This window comes from Brachycentrus maculatus, unplaced genomic scaffold, assembly GCF_059751285.1.
Source record: "Brachycentrus maculatus isolate JH-2025_06_01 unplaced genomic scaffold, ASM5975128v1 h1tg001608l, whole genome shotgun sequence".
NCBI lineage: Eukaryota > Metazoa > Arthropoda > Insecta > Trichoptera > Brachycentridae > Brachycentrus > Brachycentrus maculatus.
The window spans coordinates 19,126-26,732 of NW_028282230.1; the positions used below are offsets into that span (position 1 = coordinate 19,126).

Below are 7,607 nucleotides of genomic sequence, written 5' to 3' on the forward strand. Positions count from 1 at the left end.
TCCTCAGCCTCTATGAAAAGATCATGACCATGCACGGCCCCACCATCATCATTAATGCAGTATCAAGGCCTGATACTCTCACCTCCAGAATCCCCAACTTCTGATCACCATTATCCTCAAATCATCCTAAGTTTATGCGCAACACTCAGGCTGCCTTCAACTCACTATAATTTTAGAATCCCGGAATTCAACTAATTTATCTAATACCACTTATCAATAACTATTATAATAGGCTTATATTATTTCCATTTCTTTCGAATTGCAATGAAATTCCAGTTCAAATGACATTTCACAAGTTATCACATCGCCACTCATACTTACTCGGACTATGCTTTTTCGTGTCCTTCGGTGTATGCGTATTAGAGCAGACTGTTTGCTAGTTTCTATGTCTTTGTCAGTATTTTTTGAGTCCAAGGCAGACGATTGTATTTTTGGATTTTCTATATTGCAACCTTTAGTACATCAATTGATTAGGCCTAAAAAGCCTTGGCAATAGATTCTGCAAAGGCATTTATCTTCAGGATGTTGTCTTGCTCAATTAAGTCGTGTATTTATTCTAATTCATTGCATAAAATTACTGAGAAACTGCTGGTATCCGATCACAAACTATTCTCTGCTGAAGGTCTGCTTGAGAAACTGTGAGTTCATGGTCTTTTCGGCAGAGTTTTTCCTGTTTCAATCAATGGCTTACTTAAATGGCATTTCGTAGTTGATTTTGGAGATTATGATTTCGGTTTATGACTTTTCTGTTCCCTTCCTTTTGATTAGGCTTTTGGATTAGGAAATGAATTTAAAGGCTTTTCGCATGCAATACTTGGTCATTTCTTCTTTGGTTTTCTTGAGCTTTTTGAACTTATGCACTAATATTTAAAATACAGTTTTTAGTTATAAGCGCCCTCCAGCGAAATGGGTTGCGAAGTATTCGAGCTGAGGCTCTGACAGGTCTTCATTATGCACTAAGAACTCTATGAGGGATACTATATTTTGAGGTTTCAGAGACTACTCACTGACTGGTCGGATCTCGGACTAGGTCGCATCATTGGGGTTCTGCTGGATGCCCTGATCCTACTCTTTAAATTAGCTATTGATGGACTCAGATCCGAGGTCGAGGTTTATAGCAAAGATCAAATTGTTCTGTTCCTGATCCCACTCCCCAAACAAGTTCGATGAGTCATTATTGGGGAACGCGGGCTCTATATTTAACTACGAAATTAATTCATCCTCCAATTCTTCGCTGAGCTCACTAAGGCCGTCCCAACCCCAACCCCAACCCCAACCCCAACCCCAACCCCAACCCCAACCCCAACCCCAACCCCAACCCCTATCAGTAATAATATTCATTTATTGCGTAATATTATTGATTCCCTTCCTTTTTCATCTTCGTCTGCCTTCATTCAACCATTCATCTATTCATCCATTCACATCGGACAGTTATGAACTCAAACACCAAATGCTGAACCGAGTTTTTCATTTTAAAGAGCGCCAATGATGACGCAAATCTTAAAACGATCGCAAATTGGAAATCGCAAGCCAATAAAATATGCTATTACGATTAAACAATAAATAAATATTAGAAATTACAGTTTCCATTCGTATACTTTCAGCTGAAACATCATAACAACGTATTAAATTAATTGATATTGAGGAATCCTACGCATTCCAATTTATTTAATGGCAAACAATACTATCATTATTTTGAATATTTTAATATATCTCAGCATCGATACATGCAATTGCTCATTTTAGCATCTTCTATTTCTTGTGTGTCTTTTTCTGTTGCTCACTTGTGCTTAAGTTCACTTATTAGTACGTACTTTTCGGGCTAATGTTTAAATTATTGGCCTTGGCTACTCTTTGCAGACATTATATTCTTTAAATATAATATACGATGTTCACAAATTGGATCCCAGGAATTCCTAAGCAGGGGCTTAAAGCTCCAGTTCCTTCATAGCTATCTCCCGAACAGATTCGATATTTGTTAGAGCGAATAGAGGAGTATCTCAGCTAGCAACTCGGAGAAAAAGTAAGTCCATAACTATCGCAATCTGCTACATTAATTTAAAGACTCCAAAATTTCGAAAGTGACGCATCGAAGAGTATTCCACAGTCCAATATTAGTGCACTCGATATAAAGATTCCCAATAATGTAATGAGCTCACCGCAAAGTAGCACAGAATCTTTATAAATTCATCTCCTGCAAACCAAATAGAAGTATAACAAGCTTGTGAACCAACTTGACACACATAACTAATAGCTCAAATAGATACTGTCATCCATCACAGAACTGTTCTTCGACATCAGCTCCATTCTGCAAAGTGAAGATCTCCAAACTCCTGTCAAATAATTCCAAATTTCGTTTCAAAATGTGAATTCGGCCAAGGTCAAAAAACAATTGAAATTGTTCAAGAAACTGTTTGAAGTTGCTTTGGAGGATCGCATAAACGGGAAAGTTCAAGGTGTCAAAGAGGAGCACGAAACGTAGATGGCTGTGCTCAAGAGATATATTAAGGATTTAGAAGCCGGACTGCAAAAATAAAAGAGTAAATGCAATGAAATTAGCAGCAAATTGTAACAAGCAATCAGTAGCAATTTAGAGCTGACTGAAAGGAATTAAATTATTAATGTTAAATCTCGAGAGGCTGCTCAGAGCAAGCTACAGGATGAAATAGCCAAAAAGGAAAGCGATAAAGCAGAGTGCATTGAAAAACTGAGGCATGTGCAGAAATAAAAGAATAAGGAATAAAAGCATCGAAAGTAGCTCGAGAAGGAGGTGGCCTCTCTGCTTAGTTCGTTGAGCAATATGAAAAATAATCAGGAAAATATAATATAGGAGCTATCAGCATAACTCCGAAAGAAAGAAACAGCCTACCAGCAGTCGATGTCCAAAGTCTATCACGAGAAGTTAAGAATCGAGGACAAGAACAGTAACCTCCTGATCAATATTGAAAATTTACAGAATGAAGTCGCTTCTCTCAAAAAATGCCTCAACCTGATTGAGGGTGAGTCAACGCAAACCCTCGCAGACTCCCCAAACATGAAAGCCTCCAAATCCAATGTCGAAAAGATCAAGCAGCTAGAAGATAAAGTTGTTGATCTATAACAGAGCATTGCTCAAATGCAGGCCGAAAAGGAGAACTTTGCAAGTAAAGATGTTTTGAAAGAGCTGTTCACGCAGTACAACGACGAATCGAAAGAGTGGACTATTAGAAAAAACATCAAGGCGCAAATTTGTTTGGTGCTTGGGATGACAGAAACTACCAAAAAGTAATAAATAAACGATTCGGAGACAAAAAAATGGTTCGGGATGTTTTTCTGAACATTAATTATCATGATACTAATTCTTTAAATACATGCATGTTACTGATTACGAATTATTTGAATATTATCTGTAAGCTCGCAGACTGATAATGAGTTCAAAGAGTATCAATTTTAAAATCGGAGCAATAAGCCACAAGAGGTAGCGACCTAAGCTTAAAATAAATGCAGCATCTTCAAAATCCTAATGTAAAGCAGCCGCCATGAACAAAAGTTTGGTGATGGACATGAACAATTATCGCGTCATCCTGAACAAACTGCTTATGTTGAGCAAATATGAGCAATTCATGCAATATGCTGTGAGGTTCATTCCGAAGCCACTCCTGTAATACTCGAATGATTCCCTCACATGTGAGCCAGCTCCTATGACCTCTCATTTTAATCACAGTAGCCATAAGATAAGTTCTATGGTCGGAGAGAGACTTCTCGCTGATGGCATATTTATGAGACACTACTTTATCTTGTTGCAATAAAAATATCAAGTGTTCTGCAACAAAGAAGCAATTTGCAAGCTTCTTCGAAAATTCCATAGCCACATAACCATCAACAAGAAAATTTTCAAGTAGCATATTCAATAACTATTTGCAAAACTAAAAGTCGGCAGTAATGTCTCACATGAGTAGGAGACTGAGAAAAGTGATAATTAGTCAGCAGAGCTTTAGAACATGTTTGCAACAAATACCAAGGCGAATAGTAAAAAATACGCGGCATAATTAGGAAACTCGGAGAGAAATGGCAAAGCATAGAGCAAATCGAATGCAAAGCTGATCACATTTGAAGAGTATGTTGCCAGCAACCGGAAGAGTATGGAGGAGAACATAAGATAAGTCGAAAAAATGATGGAAAACTCGAAGAGGAAAAGGTAAAATTAGAGGATATCCAACATGCTCGGAGATTCGTCTCGGTATCGAGTGTTCTCTTCCAAGAAAAAGAATCTCAAAAGAGACCGCCTCAATGGGAGGCAGGCAATTTAGGTCGCTGATGAAGAGAGCCTATCACGGCTGACTGAAGTACAACGCTAGATAATCCAAAAATATTTACCCGACATTAAATACATCGGGCATTCAGTCAAAAAAGAAAATTCTCTCAGTGCAGGGAACAATGAAAATTTGAGAGACGAAAGTTTCTTTGAGGGATATGACAGCGATGATGAGCATGGAATGACAATAGTCGCATAGAATTCTATTTTAGGCCATTACAAAGGCTTTGAGATAGTGAAGGTTGGGCTCCGCTTCAAGAAATATTTGAATTTTGACATTAAGAAAACACTGGTTTATGACTTAGGGGTTGTGGTAAGACCCAAAAAATCCACATAGGCCGCTTAACAAATGGAGATAAACACGAATATTCGCATATTTGTCACCGAATGATTGTTCATAGAGTGAATCGATTCATCATTCCCATAGTTTATGGCGTATATTAAGAGCAGGGAACAAAACAAAGCTGACTGCTACAGGCATGATGAGCGAAAACCTATATTACAATTGGAATATACTTGTATTCAGAAGGAAACATATCGAATTCCCCAAACTTTTCCTGTTGCAAAATGTTTGTCTCTGCTGTGTTTAGGGTTTCCGAACTTTCCAGTAATTAAACTGACTCTATAAATGACTGATATGACTGAAGATGCTGGCCACTTGGATTCCTAGCGAGTAAGTAGATGAGTTCCTTGTGAACATTGTTGAGATAGAGGAGATCATTGAATTGTTGCCACAAGGCCCTAGCCTTTGAGTTACTGTTCGGGGATAATGCTAGAAATACATCCAGTTTGAGCAAATGCAGTATCAGATTTGTATAGCTTTGCTTCGAGTTATGCACGAAATACGCGGTTTCCTCATACTCATCATATCCCTCGGGCTCACTATCGTTAGCCTCCTTATTGATTATAATCAAGTAGTTTTGGCAGCTTTTATGCGTGTATAAGCAGTGACTGCTGTATTTGGTGTTACTCAGAAGATGTTCGGCGACTTGAGATCGATACACCTCCTTGTGTAGTTTATCTCGCAAATGAGAGGGGAACAGCCTGGAATTCATGGTTTCACACTTCACGAATATCTGTGGCTGAAAGTATTTGCTGAATTTAAGCCCATTTAATTGTTTATTCAACTGGTCTTATAATTACATCAGTTCATGCTCTTAACTCGCTTGCCTTATTTTATACTATTTTGGACAGATGCGACAGCTTTTCAGCAATCGGCTAATCTCGGAACGAAAGCCCACGCAGGCTTATATTGCACCTACTAAAAATTACAGCGAACGATATAAGAATTGGCAATAAAGTAATCACTTTTAGCGCTAATTTGCGGAGGCTGAGCATCAGGTGGGCCAACTTGAATGATATTGATTATACGCAAAGATGGATTGAAATTAGACGGCAATAGTAATTAATTATTAAGTAATCCATAACAATATAGAAATATGAAAAAACAAAAAGGAAAATAAGTGCGTCAGCCGGTCGATACCAATTTTGCGCCCAAAAGGCTGGCTCTCAATTTCGACCCGCCAATGGTTAGTAATTTATCCCGTAATTTCAGTCATGTAGTACTTGGCGATCGACACAGGCAAACTCTATCATCACAAAATGCGGCTGGATTCAATCCTACGGAAGCCCAAAGTCAGCCGAGAAGCAGTCTTAGGCTACATCAAAGCCAAGCACCACCTCTATTTTTCATCCTAAAAAATTAGGGATGATCAGCTCTACAAGTTCATCGATAAAATACTCCTCAAGAAGGGGCTGCTTTCCAAGAGCGAAATGATGAAAAACTCAGGCCTCATCCCAGTCAAGCAGACCCAACAGCCTCCGATCCCCCCTTCTTCGGATAACGACGACTTCGATTACCTAAACGACGACGACGAGTACGAGGAAGATTACGAGGACTACGAGGACCCTTCCAACTTTGCGAAGCAGTAGTCTCAATCTAAGGAGCAGCTGCAGAAGGAACAATCCAAAAACGCCTTTCTCACTTACGCTCAAGAATACGAGGAAGAGAACGAAAACTAGGTTCAAGCGTCATGGGACCTCGATATGGATGAAGATGCAGACTTCGTATGATAGCATTGCAATTGTTTTTATAATAATTAGGTGTATGATGAGCAGTAATCAAAAATGGAGTTACTGGGAGTTGAACCCAGGGCCTCATGCATGCTAAGCATGCGCTCTACCAACTGAGCTATAACCCCGACACTATCAGCAGGCCACCTATATTTCATAAACAGCCATATTTTCATGGTCTGTTCACAAAAGCAGGATGCGTCGAATTATGTGTAGCCAAATGCTTCTATAATGTAACATTCGAAATTAAGCTGGCCGATTATTTAGGCAATTATAATGCCTATCCATTCATTAATATAATACTTGCATATATAAGCAGGGATGCGCAAAAATAAGGAGTAGACATAGATCCGCTCGCAGAAACGAGAAGCATTCATGTCTTTTCTCTAAACATCAGGCACCACCAAATAGTCAGACACCAAAAAAGTCAATTCCGACCACGAAGAAGTATGTACAAGTTCTATCTTACCCAGTCGAATAATAATACACGGAATAATCCAACAACTGCAATGTCTGTGGCTCCGAAGTGCCTCCTTCCTCCACCAAAAACAAGAGAAATTGGTAAACTTTCCCATTATTCAGCGGATTTTGCGAAATGGTGACTTGCAAAGACCATTTAAGGAAAAGGAGGAGGAAGAAGAACAAATGGGAAAAGATATGCGATACCTGCGAGGATAAGTTCCTCTTCGACTGTTACATGAAGCTCGAAATTAAGGCTGAGGAGGCAATACTCGTGGAATAGGAAATAACTAACATGAAATACTAGACGCAGAAGTAGCTCCTCGAAAGCAAACAGACCAAGAGAAGAGAGTTAGCCTTCAGATAAGACGAACTTAATACAAAGCACGAGTAGCAAACCCTAGCGTTAAACAAACAGGAAAACAAATTCCAAAGTCTGTCGAACAAAATCGAGTCAGATGAGCTCACCTGCAGCCAACTCTCTGAATATATTTCCAGGATGCAGACTAAAATAAAAGATAACTATGAATAGGATTATCTGATTCTGTAATTTTGAATATAACTGTAGCGACGATGAGAACCAGAAAATAAGCAAGGAGTTAGCGAGAATCGAAAAGAAGAGCATATAAGTCCGACTGGCCATCGACAAGCGATAGAAGTAGCTGGAACAAGCCTACGAGGAATGGTAGCGAAAGCAGTACAAATCCGAAGATGTCTCATTCAAGCCAGCCAATGATAAATAAAAGTGTGTTCTATTCTGAATCCCCACCAATGGTTTATC

At 39.0% G+C, this 7,607-nt stretch overlaps 1 non-coding gene across 1 annotated transcript; it reads right to left on the reverse strand.

The window, feature by feature from the left end:
- Positions 1-6,422: 6,422 nt before the first annotated feature.
- TRNAA-AGC (transfer RNA alanine (anticodon AGC)) lies at positions 6,423-6,495 on the reverse strand. Its single transcript has one exon. It is a non-coding gene; the product is annotated as a tRNA-Ala (tRNA).
- Between the last annotated feature and the right edge of the window lie 1,112 nt (positions 6,496-7,607).